Source organism: Chelonoidis abingdonii, chromosome 5, assembly GCF_003597395.2.
Source record: "Chelonoidis abingdonii isolate Lonesome George chromosome 5, CheloAbing_2.0, whole genome shotgun sequence".
In the NCBI taxonomy this organism is placed as follows: Eukaryota; Metazoa; Chordata; order Testudines; family Testudinidae; genus Chelonoidis; species Chelonoidis abingdonii.
The window spans coordinates 26,330,544-26,342,372 of record NC_133773.1 but is presented as its reverse complement, the minus strand read 5'-3'; the positions used below and the strand labels follow the sequence as shown (position 1 = coordinate 26,342,372).

At 42.4% G+C, this 11,829-nt stretch overlaps 1 non-coding gene across 1 annotated transcript; it reads right to left on the bottom strand.

The window, feature by feature from the left end:
• Positions 1-7,980: 7,980 nt before the first annotated feature.
• LOC116814767 (U5 spliceosomal RNA) lies at positions 7,981-8,096 on the bottom strand. The gene has a single exon (XR_004371341.1). It is a non-coding gene; the product is annotated as a U5 spliceosomal RNA (small nuclear RNA).
• Between the last annotated feature and the right edge of the window lie 3,733 nt (positions 8,097-11,829).

Sequence of the window (11,829 nt, the reverse complement as noted above, 5' to 3'; positions counted from 1 at the left end):
AATGATAATGCGTAATGCCTAATAAGAGAGAAGAATAAATTCGTAGCCTATCTGCCAGCCCTGTATCTCAACAGTCCCTGCTCCACTGTATGAGCAAATTCAGATGGCAATTATTTTTCCTAGGGTGCAATTAAATGTTGCAACCAATGTTAAGAATAAACACAATTCCAGTAACAGCCAACACTCAGATTACTAGTTCAGGTTTAATGGTTCAGTGCACATGAATAACCACCAATACCACCAACAGCCCTAGCAGTATAATGAACTTTGGAGCAACTCAGGCAGGTAAGCTACGCAATACATGGACATAATGTCTCTAACTTACAGCAAGTCACATCTAACAAGCAATTCAGAGCAACTCTTACAGGTCAGATAGGCACATATTTAAGAACTATTTACAAAATTAGCCTCATTCTGTCTTTAAAATGTTTAGATTTGCTTCATTATAAGTATTTTGAAAACAATTCTGGACACACTGTAAAAATCAATACGTACCGTATGTGATATTCAGCTCAACTGAATTGCCATGGTAATTAGCAACTTATTCTTACACCAGTTAATTCAAGTGTGAACAGTAAAAATGAAATACACTTCCCCTTTTAAACAGATGCTTAATATTTTATTATCTTTAGAGATGTTAATTTATCTTTTTAAACTTTCAACCACTCTCGATAGTGCTATAGATTCCCCCCTTAATAGCACCATTTGGGGCACTTCTTGAAGTGCACTCCCTGTTCCCAGCTCTAGAACCAGATATTTGTTAAAGGGAGGCTCTCAATTTGAAATCTGGTGATTTTTTTAAAAACAGGTTCAAATAAGTTTTATATACTACCCTGGCCCTGAATTCCCATGCCAAAATTAATGGTTTTACAATTGCATATTCCTGTTTTCACAGGTGTTTTTCTTTTCCCCATGTCTCTGTGAAAGACTCATGATTTCAATAACTCAGTCATGGGTTAGGGGTTGTTATAAATGTGTATGGGTAGGGTTTTGTGGCCTGCCTTGTGCAGGAGGTCAGACTAGATGATCATATTGGTCCCTTCTGACCTATGAGTCTATAAACAACAGAAGAAACCAGCTACATGGCCTAACAGATACAGCATTAATTGGGGCTCAGCGGTTCTATTTCTGGCTCTGCTGAGGGCCTGGTGGATGATCTTGGGCAAATCACTTCCGCCGCTCTGTGCCTCAGTTTCCCCATATGTAGAACAGAGATAAAGATATTGTTCTCCTCTGTAAAGGGCTTTGCGATCTACTAATGTAAAGTGCTATATAAGAGATAGGGTGTATTATAATTAAAATGAAATTGACTATTCAAAAAAAGTTACATCAGATATACAAGGCAAGCAAACTGAAAACAGTATTTTTTTCAATACTCTCTCAGTACAATAATTTTACTTGAAACAACTGTAAACAGTTGTAAATTCAGACAGAAGGTAAGTTTTAAGTTAATGGTGTCACTTTAAGGTTTTGAAGATGGTCCTGCTTAAGCAATTCAACACCTCCCTCTCTATTTTCTTGCGTAACCTATCCTTATGCTGTCCCATTCAACACTGCAAAAGGCTGAATATTATTTCTGATATGTTTAGCGCAGACGAAGAATTCCAATCACAAGGGAAGTGCATTGCTCAATGTGCATTCGTCCATAAAATATTTCACCAATAGTTTTCATTATGTTGCTTTAACAATTAGCTCTCTGATGACTAACTCTACAAAGAAGGTCCCTTCTCATGATGAACCTGTATTACCTGCTGACAATGATTAATAATCTCATCTCAACAGATCTAAAATGGGAGGTAAAAAAATAAAAACTTTGTCTTCTGGAAAGTCTGAAGACAGTTCAATCATAACTACTACTTTATTCTTTGCCCCTGTCTGTTACAGCTATCCCCCTATTCCATTTTGTTTCTTACAGCTGTCCCCATACTCCATTTTGTTTTTGTTCTCCTCCGGTGGCCACCCCTCTCTGGCTGTTAAGTTGTTTACCAGGGCCACTGCCCTTCTCAAAGGGAGGGCCCCTTAAAGTTGTTTACCAAGAGCCACTGCCCTTCTCAAAGGGATGGCCACTTGTGCTGCATGCTAAGTGGGACCACTGCCCTGTTCAAAGGGTTAGTCCTGTTATCACCTTGTTAAACCTGGGCTTGGTGTAGGGTAGGCAATGTCCAAGAGCTGCAAGACCTATTGTGTTTTTTAAGATCCTGGGCATGAGTCATAGGCCTCATGTGCTTTTGAGTCACCTACTGCAACAGGACTCTGCCCAGACATGTCTCTGTGCTCACCTGCAGTTTTTCCTTGTGCTCTCCTCCCTGTGAAGAGGAGCCTATCAGGATTACTGGCGGGAAACTGCCTGAGTTTGCCTTTAAAAACAGACATTTTTTGAAACAGAACATCAGAAAGGTTCCTGCATTGCTGCCTGGTCTGATCAGCAGGGGTTTCTGGGGGTCCTTTCTCCGCTATCGTCGTTTTATTTTTGAGCGTACCCCCGTTTTTTGAACCCCCACGGAAGAACGAATTGCTGCCTGAGAGATCTCCTGATTATTGAGACCGTACCCTAGCCTTCTGATGTTCTTGCTGCTTCTGCCTCTCGCTGCTCCTTGGGGCTGGTAAGAATCCCTCTGTGAAACTTCTCTATAACTTTTATTTTATTATTTTTAGCTGCTGGCTCTGTCTCCCCAGCACACAGACTCAAGCTAAACCTTGGTCTGTGTCTTAAAACCTCTCCTAAACTCCGCGGCACTTTGCCGCTAAAAATAAGTTTGTGCCGCTGCTAAGCTCTGCTCCTGTGGGCTTTGCCTCGGGGCTCTCTGCTTTCAGCTGTATCCACTGCTGCAGCCACCATCCCTTGGCTTCCTTGGAGCTGGATCCTGGGCACATACCACTCTGCCTCTGTAACTTCCCCATAGCATAAGGTGCACCATAGGTTTTGTTTTTTAGTTTAATAAGTTCATAGTTTGTTAAGATTGTAGAAGCTTGTAAGTTTCACCTGCCTTGGTTATAGTTTGCTGTTTTGTTGCTCCGTATAGTTGCTTGTTATAGTTTTGCTTAGAATTGTGATATTTGTTGTTTTGCCTAGTCGTTGGTTAAGATAGATAAAGGTTTTTTGCTGCTTGAATTCGTCTTCCCGCTGTCCCGATCTCCTTGAACTTTGATCCATGTCTGTTTTCCCCACGCTCCAATCCCCCTCTGGGTGCTTCTCCGTGTCTCCGTTACAACCCTTGCTGATTTTCCCCCACTCCGTCTGCATCACCCTCCGAACTTCCCAAACCCCTTGCTGCTTCTGCCCCTGTATAACTTCCCAGAAACTTTGTCTGCTTTTTCCCCCGCATCTGCACTCTTCCGAACTTCCCAACTCCCTGCTGCTTCCCCGTGTCTCTCCGCGTCTGCATCACCCTCTGAACTTCCCAAACCCCTTGCTGTTTTCTCCCCCTGTATCCAAACTTTGTCCTGTTTTTATCGCCCCGCTTATCTCCCCTTTTTTACAGTGTCTTAAACCTCCCTCTAGCCCAACACTGTCCTTACCTTGCAGGGCTTCAAAGTCTCTCGCTGCTTGCAGCCTACACCTCCTCTCATCAGTTGCCACTAATCATTCACTCCCCCCCCCTCCCATCCTGTTCCTTGACCCAGCTTTAGGTACACTCTTGCTATCACAGCCTCACAAATTAAGTCACAAATTTTTATACCGTTACATTGCATAATTTCACTATCACCCATTGCATAACTTGTGATTATAACACCCCATTCCATCCACTTATTCTGATATACTTTGTATTTACATTAATACCATTGTGTTACATTGTATATAAGGCCACCAACCACTTAATACATTCTATCTAAGATTGTAACCATTTTATATAGAAGCTACCATTTTATTTTGCATTTCTTTTTGGTACGTTTTGCATTTCCACACTGTATCTAGAATTGTTCCTATAATAAAGTTAAGTTGCTTATTGACTGTACTGTATCCCATTGTGCTGAACCCCACTTACTGTACCCACTGTTAGAACTCCCTACACTGTTCAATAAGAAACCCCCCCATCATTGTCTATTGTAAACACCCTATACACCCCATCCCATCGTATTTCATTGTTAAATTCCCACCACTTCCTTTTTCCTTTAATAAAGAAATTAATTGGCACCCCACCTGTGTAGTAATTGCTCCCCAAGATCCCATATACCTGCAGGCAGGGACAGCCCTCATAATATAACATATTGACAAAGAGAACTTGGTTCGAAATCCAAATCCAAAACCTCAAACTTCAGTCCCTGAAATCTGAAGCTATATACATATACAAGAACTATACATAGCAAATCCTATCCATGGCTCTCTATTGGCAACCAAATAATGGGGCTCACTAGGCTGCCCTTTGAGTTTTGTTTTAAGAAATAAAAAGTGATATAGCATTTAAAAGTAATACTTCTGACACTTACAACACGACACTTCACGTTTCAGCGGGGGGACAGGACCTCAGACAATTGCTATGATTCAATGTGAAAGAGAGAGGAGGAGGAGTTAAGGGAGACAAAACTATTTTAATTCCCTTTCAAGAAAAAAAAAAAGGGAAAGATACAGGACCACTGAATTGTCACTTTAGTTAATACAAGTTCGTTGTGTCTATAGGTTTCTGAGTAGGACTAGGACCTCTAAGGGGAAATAGCAATCTAGACTGGAAAAGAAAACCAGCCACTGTGTAGGGGCACTAAGGTACAGCCAGTGTGACACTGATGGGCTCAAAGTGAGTTATTGTTTTGCCTGATGTGTTAAGCCATGGAAGGAAGAACCAGTACAGCTGGCCGCCCGTGGGTCTAAACTGGCAATTCTCTTAGTTTCTTCTTCCTGATGAAGAGCTTTCACCATTTGTAAAATATGGTACTAATCCCCAAACTGGGACAATTTTATCTCTCGTTTGAAAAAATTATATCATTTAAATTAGTTAATTGTATATATAAATATATGATATAGGTGGAGCTGGTAGAGTCATCACTATTTAAGATTACCTGATACTTCCCATTATAAGGCTCTGTTTTCAGTTGCTTATACTTTGTCAAATTGTAACCACTCAGGCTGAAATTTCTCGTGCTGGGTGTCTGCCTCAGAATGCATCCTTCACCATAGTTTTTGCTCAAATGGGTCAGTTGCTTCAGGGAACGAGATTAAGGGAAAAATAAGTGGTTTCCCCACTGCTAATACACTCCTAGAACTTTTCCCTGAGAAGCGCAAGCACAGCCAAGCTTTGCAAGCAAGGGTTAGAAATTTGGCAGGAAGGTCACTGTGGTGTCAGGGATGTAGCTTTTGCCATCCCCAATGAAAATTTACCCAAATTATAAGCCTTCAAAAAAAAATTTCTCAGTTTGCACATGCTCACTAACAGCATGATAGAATTTAGTAGCTAAATTCTCCAGCAATTCCATCTACACAGAACATGCTCCTACCTGGAGCTGTGGGATCTCAGCAGGACTTACCCTGTAATTATTCCTCCCTGCTGCCAGAGGCCATGAGATACTGGGTACTGGAACTCAGGGTACGTCTACACTGCACGATTATTTCGAATTAGCTTAAACCGATATTACAAAACAGATCTAATAAAATCGGTTTAGCGCGTCCACAGTGGGATCCCGAAATCGATTGTTTGCGTCCATGGTCCAAAGCTACCATCGATTTCAGGAGCAGGAGCGGTGCACTGTGGGTAGCTGTTCCTCAGCTATCCCATATTCCCACTTCCGTGTTGAGAGCACAGTGCCTGATGGGGCAGAAAACACTGCCCCGGGTAGTGCTGGGTACAGCCTCACCCCTCCCTTTGTGAAGGCAGCAGACAACCCTTTGGCGCTTTTTCGCGGAGTGCATTGAGCAAACGCCATAAGCACAGCAATCTTTCCCTTTTTTTTTCACGTGGTGGTGGGGGAAATAAACTGAGGAGCTGTTCCCTGAACCACGCCAGACAACTGTGTTTGAACCTACAGACATTGGGAGCTCAGCCAAGAATGCAAATAATTTCAGAGACTGCGTGGACTGTGGGATAGCTGGAGTCCTCAGTACCCCCTCCCTCCTTCATGAGCGTCCATTTGAGTCTCTGGCTTCCCGTTACGCTTGTCACACACAGCGCTGTGTATCCTGGAGTTTTTTTATTCAAACGCTTTGGCATTTTCGTGTATCTGTAACGGAGCTGGATACAACAGATTTGTCTCCCCATACAGCGATCAGACCTAGTATCTCCCGTACGGTCTATGCTGGAGCTCTTTTTCGATTTCAAACTGCATCGCCAGCCGTGCTGATCAGAGCCTCCACGCTGGGCAAGCAGGAAATGTAATTCAAAAGTTCGCAGGGGCTTTTCCTGTTTACCTGCCCGCTGCATCCGAGTTCAGATTGCTGTCCAGAGCGGTCAGTGCTGCACTCTGGGATGCCGCCGGAGGCCAATAACGTCGATTTCCGTCCACATGAAACCCTAATCCGAGTTATCACTATCGAATTTAGCGCTACTCCTCTCGTTTGGGAGGATTCCGAAATCGATTTAAGGAGCCGTTAACTCGATATTAATATCGATTTAAGGAGCCGTTTAACTCGATATTAATGACGACGTCGTGTGAACGGATACAGCGTTAAATCGGTATATCGGCCATTAAACCGATTTAAAGTCGCAGTGTAGACCTGGCCTGAGAGACATTCTCCTGTGCTCTGAAAATCTGAATGCCCCCTGTACTGGCACTCAGGCAACACAGAGGAGGAGGAGGCTGCTTGAATGGAAGGCAGAAGGTAAGGAGCATGGAGGCAGGGGGGGAAAGGTTTGCAGGAGCTGGACTGTGGAACAGAATGAAGTGCGGAAAGCAGGAGCAGGTGGGGGCAGTACAGGAGGGAGGATGGATAGGAGCAGAGTGGGAGGAACAGGCGTAGGGTGAATTGATTAGAATAGGGGAGGGGACAGGAGCCAAAAAAGCTGGATAGGAGCAGAGCAGGTCAGGTACAAGGGCTGGGCAAGATCAGAAAGGTCTGTAACCACAGAGCCCACACCACTCCAAAACCTGAAATTGAATCCAGGAGTCCTGCATCTCCATTGTCCTCTGCTGTCAGAAAATACCTATGAACACATGCTGTCAGAAAACACCCATTGAAAAAATGTCTCTCCTTCTCCTCTAGTGCCTGTTCCACACAGAGGACAACAGCCTACTATTTCTATCAGTTACTCTGTTAGCTCAAGTGGTTGATGTCTGTGCTATAGATCTAAACGTCTGAACCCTATTGATAACCCAAGTTGAGGGACACAATATGCTTCCCCACAATAGAATTTCTGTTGTTTTAGGTTTAGGAAACTGCATAAAAAATAACCTTGGTTAAAAGAAAGTTAAGGTTGCAAAGTCAAGATTTCAAAAGTTAGGAAATGCCTGTCCATATATACAGGTACAGTCTGATATGAATGAAAACAAATGCACTACTAAAAAAAAAATCAATGAAAATACCAGCTGAGCTTTAACTCTGGCATCAAAAACGTTATGCTGTCATGATACAAAACCACAGCAATATACTTTGATCCAAGTATTTATGGCAACATGTAAACAAATAAGAAAAATGTGAAAAGATAAAGCATTTCTTAAATTTAAAGAAACTACACAGGAATATTAAGGAATGATGGCTCTTTATGGCTACATAGAAAGTCTGTGGACTGCCAGAGATATGTAGTCACAGAGGCTACTCCAGATTCATAGAGAGCTCTCTACTCCCAAGGAAGGAGATTCCAGGACAACTGGTCACCAGCTTCCCACAAGCAGAATTAGATTCCTACCAGCCGAACTACCATATGTAACAGGACTATTGACAAGGAATTCAGTGAGCATCTCCTTTCCCTCTGCATCACATAAGATCCTGATGTGGAGACAGTGCTTCTATGCTTGACTAATTCAGAGGACGCTTTTTAAAACAAGGTTTTTCTTTTCACTCCTCACATTAACTCAACCATTCTTCTCAGTAGGTTTGGAAGGCTGCAGATGCATTTGGCTGTCTAAGGCTGTAACAGAAAGTCAAATAGACTCTTGGATAATTTTATAACTCCAGGAAATCTTTAGTAAAAGGCGAAAGATTTATACGAACTGAAGAGAAAGCAGAGTACCTAATCAATGTAAACACCTCACATCTACATTCTGATTCAACACTGTACCATTATATTTACATCTTTAACAAGATTTGACTCACTTTCTTTTGGATTAATATAATTCTCAAATGTCTATGGCTGGTTTTGGCAGTTCATTAAACATACTCAACACATCACCTCTGACTTTCAGAACACTTACTGTTCAAAATGATTTATTGGCATCAGTACTTCCTTCTTCAGAATCACATAAGATACAGCACATACAAATGAGATTCAGTGTTCTCATCTGACTTTCTATACAAGCTAAATCTGGCATATCTTCCTGCATATGTATCAAACCTTGAAATTATCTGGCTTTTCCAAAAAAAGGTTTACAAAACAAATAACAAGAAAACAGATGCACTGAACACATGGTCAAAACGACTATTTCCCCCATCCCCTTTTTTTTTTTGCTCTTGTTTTTCCTTCCTTTAGTAATCTTAATAATTAAAGAACAAATTCATTTGTTAGGCCATTTGTATTAATAATGGGCCCTTTAGGTTCTCATGGCAAAAGCAATGAGTGCTGAACAAAGTGAAGAAAAGTTAGACATTTTTATGGCTGACCTTCCTCAGCTCTCATCCACTCATGCCCCTTCTCTACCTACGTATGCTACATTGATGACATCTTCATCATCTGGACCCATGGGAAGGAGACTCTGGAAAAATTCTACCACGATTTCAACAGCTTCCACCCCACCATCAACCTCAGCCTGGACCAATCTACACAGGAGGTCCACTTCCTAAACACCACGGTGCAAATAAATGACGGTCACATCAACACCACCCTATACTGAAAATCCACCAACCACTATGCCTACCTTCATGACTCCAGCTTCCATCTCGGACACACCACATGATCCATTGTCTACAGCCAAGCACTGAGGTATAACCGCATCTGCTCCATCCCCTCAGACAGACACCAACACCTACAAAATCTTCACCAAGCATTCTCAAAATACGATACCCGCACAAGGAAATAAGGAAACAGATCAACAGAGCCCAGACGTGTACCCAGAAGCCTCAGGTACTTCAGGACCAGACTTCAAAGAGAAAGTGCTGAGCTTCAGTTCATCTGCAAATCTGACACCATCAGCTCAGGATTAAACGAAGACTGTGAATGGCTTGCCAACTACAAAAGCAGTTTCTCCTCCCTTGGTGTTCACACCTCAACTGCTAGAAGAGGGCCTCATCCTCCTTGACTGAACTAACCTCGTTATCTCTAGCCTGATTCTTGCCTGCATATTTATACCTGACTCTGGAAATTTCCACTACATGCATCCGACGAAGTGGGTATTCACCCACGAAAGCTGATGCTCTTACATGTCTGTTAGTCTATAAGGTGCCACAGGACTCTTTGCTGCTTTTACAGATCCAGACTAACATGGCTACCCCTCTGATATACTAGTTATTTCACTACCTCTAGGGCTGTTTAGTAACGTAGCTGCTCCTTAAAGCTTTCTTCACTCTTAGAGGAAGAATTCTACATATCTTCACCAATATGAAATCCTCAACTATGCTACCCATTTCCTTTTTCCACACGTGCTTTCTGAGTTCAGACCGCTGGGCATGCTTTACATCAGGGATTCTCAAACTGGGGGTCGGGACCTGTCGAGGGTCGTGAGGTTATTAGAGGGGGGGCGTTGTGAGCTGCCAGCCTCCACCCCAAACCCTGCTTTGCCTCCATCATTTATAATGATGTTAAATATATAAAAATGTGTTTTTGATTTATAAAGAGGGGTAGCACCCAGAAGCTTGCTATATGAAAGGGATCACCAGTACAAAAGTCTGAGAACCACTGCTTTACATCAACAACCATCTGTCCTGGGGGCTGGCCACTGAGGGGCTCAGGCACCCAGATTACATGTGTCAAGCGCTTCTAAGAGAATGAGACAACCCTGATCCACCCATGGATAGTTAACTGCCTCAGTAGCTGGGCAGCAGTTATTTAGGCAAGGAGCATTTAAGTCTAATAAAGACGTACTTTGAAAACCCCAGGACAAAGGAAGTTCCTGAGGGAAGAGCCTCCTCAGGGGAACTGGTTAGGAATCTACTCTCAGTGGTGTTTCTCTAGAGAGCAAAGGCTCACAGACAGAAGGAGAGGCCCAGAGAGTAAGTGCCCCAGGTACTTTCAAACTGAGTGTACTCTGGGGCTAGAGGGGTGAGGCAGGAATCTGATTAACCTGGGAGGAGGAGTTTCAGTGGAGTAGCTTATTGAAACTTTAATTTATGTTTGCATGTTGTCCTTATCTGTTAAAGAAATGAGACCACCTGAAGAACATGCTCTTTAATATGGGAAAGACCTGCCTGGTCATGTTTATACCTCGGGTGAGGGGAAATTGAGTCAGGGTCAGCTGCAGATCCATTCCTGACCTCAGCGGGTGCACCAGTGTAACCGTCAAGCCATTACACCATCTGACTGTCTCTAACAGTTCTCTGACTCACCAGCAACAGTCCATTCTTCAAAATCATGCTGATAATATTTGTGCCTGGACATTATGCTGGAGTGCCTGGAGTATGGTCATTCTTCCTAATGCAGCTCTACTTCTATAGGGAAGCTTTCCAAACACAAGTGGAAATAAAAAGCAGAGAGACTTAAGGGGGACTGCTAATGTGAGGACTGACACGTTAAGCATAGAGGGGAGTCATATTAATAGGAATTGGTTGAGGCTAGTAACTAGTTATAGGAAAAAAAACTCATTTAGAATGTGTTAGAAAATACAACAGAATCAAAGAAGTGTTTTGTAGCCCCTTCCTGTCCATTATTTAATTGTAGGCTTTTCAAGGCAGGGGCCCACCGTGTATGTACGTAAAAGTATAAGCACCTAGCACAGTTTAGCGCTCTGTATAATTACAACAAGCATTTCAACCTCAAACTTAAAAAGGATATTCCCTGTTACCAAATCTCGCATTGATGTCTCGAGTCTCATATTTGGTCTGTTTCTTAAAGCTCCAGCTTCTGGAGTTATTTGATTGGATAAGAATTTCAACTTTTTTCAAACTTTTAGCCCTCGTAATTGCAGATAAAAGCTTGAACCCCAAAAGTGCAGAAACCAGAAGGCAAATAAAAAAGCCAGTCAATTTATTTTTAAAAAATCTCATGATATTTTGGGGCCTGCCTCATAATTTTTGAATGCTTGGGGATGGCAACATTTACTAGAAAATAGTGGAGATCCCACATAAACCTGTAGTTATTGCTGGGCTTTAAATATAGCCAGAGATCACAAGGCTCACATAGCTTTTTAAAAGTCTCTGCAAGCTTAAGTAGATCTACAGTGAAAAGATGCACTAACCTCAACCCTGCTCAAAGCTCTGGCTAATCATCTCATGGCAGAAACAGGTTAAAAAAACCTTACTTCACTTCCCCCTTTTTTCAGGGTTGTGAGGAGTGGCTCTCTGGCTCTGTCTTGAAAGGCAAAAGAATGTACTTTTCAATCATCTTAGCTCAAGTCATTTAATTTAATATGATTGAAAAGACCTTTTCACACACGCTAAGACTCAGGCTAACATGCCTGAAACCGTGTTAGCTGGCCATGTTGTAGTCTAGTGGGGGGGTCTAGAGTATGTGCAGTTTTTCCCATACAATCACTCCATTTTCTCACCTAAATGTGAAGTTTTGCTGACACAAGTGCATGCCCATTTTTGTATGTATACCTGTTGCACCTGGTTTTGAAAATAGAGCCCACTGTTAAAATTACACACATGCTACATGG